Genomic DNA, 1,718 nt, shown 5'->3' on the forward strand with positions numbered 1-1,718 from the left:
TTGATTGTTGTATTTTAGTGGAAAGTCGCCATTTTGACACTATTATAACCATAACTATTTACCACAGGTTCCTATGGCAGAGATATTATGCAATATCTCAAAATATAGCCTGAAAAAATCATATATTGTTAATGATGGAGTACTTTTTGTTATTTAAAAAAATCTGGGTTTTAGAAAGTGTCAAAAAATGCAATTTTTCTTTAACATTGTGTTCTGTGGAATTGATCTAAAAATAGCAACTTTCAAGAAATATTAGGACACGTTTCTTAAAAAACATAACTGTAACACACAAAATAATGCTATTTCATTGTATCATGAGACATTAGCTTCATGATTGTACATAATAAACTAATGAACATTGTCACGCGATTTATGACCAATTTTGTCAAAAATTATGACTAGGCTTCTACCTTAACAATTTAGCATCTCCATGTATGAGAGAAACGTTCACATATACTAGAAATATGAATATAATTAACACCAGATCAGAAGCTGCCAACAATCTTCATATCAAAGCAAGACTAGGAGCACAAAGGGTAGTTTTTAAAAAAAACAGCTTGTCCATTGCACGTGCACGTGTATAGAATAGTTTAGAAGAGGAGACTAGGCAATCAGATAAAATTAATAGTTTTAAACACAGATATGGATATTTAAACTATATTTAATCATAGATTGCAATTTTATATAGTTTGTTAGTCATTTTGATTATTTTTTCTAGTTGTTTATTCATTTTTGAGTGCAATGTTACCTGCGTTATTATTATAATCATTAACGTATAGTCATACTGGGCAAGATTACATCATGACAAAGTGCCACAACTAACCAGGATATCACTAAAAATGAAACTGAACTACATGAAAAAGGACAAATCCGAAACATTCCAATGTATTATGCCCTAACAGGGTAATGATACGACACCAACAAATCACAATGTAATCAGAGCTATATTGCAAGACATTTACTTTTAATGAATGGGAAAACAACTACCAAAAATTACCAGAAAGTTAGCAACATACTCAAAACAAACAAACAAACAAACAAAATTAAAGGCAAAATTTTGAAATTCGGATCTACAATTTGGAAAATATAAAATTCAGACATTACAAGCATATCCAACATGACAAGAAATAAAATTGGAAAACGATTACATAATGAATTATTTAAATGCAAATATTTCAGCATATAGGCATCTTTTCCATTTTGATGAACTTACTCAAGAATGCAAATTTATATATTTATCAAATGCTTCAGACGTACACTACCCTTGTAGATGGTAAAAACTATATCTATTCCATTTTGAATGTTGCTGGTAGTCTGATTTAGTGCTTTATAACTTTGGCATGGTGTAATTAAATTACCATTTCTACATCGGAACTCAATTTGCTATAGGTTGCCATTTCACAAATGATGCTTCAACTACACATGTTCACACACGTGGAGATATCTGTTTACAGTTATGGTCATTGATCTTGTAGACAATGGTACGGATAATATGGTTGCTGGTTATAGTGTATAGTATAGTGGATTGGCACAATCTTAGGTCGTTGCGCACCCTCTACTTGATATCTATGATTATGTCACCTATCCATGCATCACAAACAGCAGCATTCCTTGCCAATTGGTCAAGAAAGAATCGTCAAACAAAGATCAAGAGTTATCAGTTCACAAACTCTATAAAAATAACATGTCTTGGAAAAATATTATTCAAATAACAAAAA

This window comes from Saccoglossus kowalevskii, chromosome 14 (assembly GCF_978046115.1).
Source record: "Saccoglossus kowalevskii chromosome 14, keSacKowa6.1, whole genome shotgun sequence".
In the NCBI taxonomy this organism is placed as follows: Eukaryota; Metazoa; Hemichordata; class Enteropneusta; family Harrimaniidae; genus Saccoglossus; species Saccoglossus kowalevskii.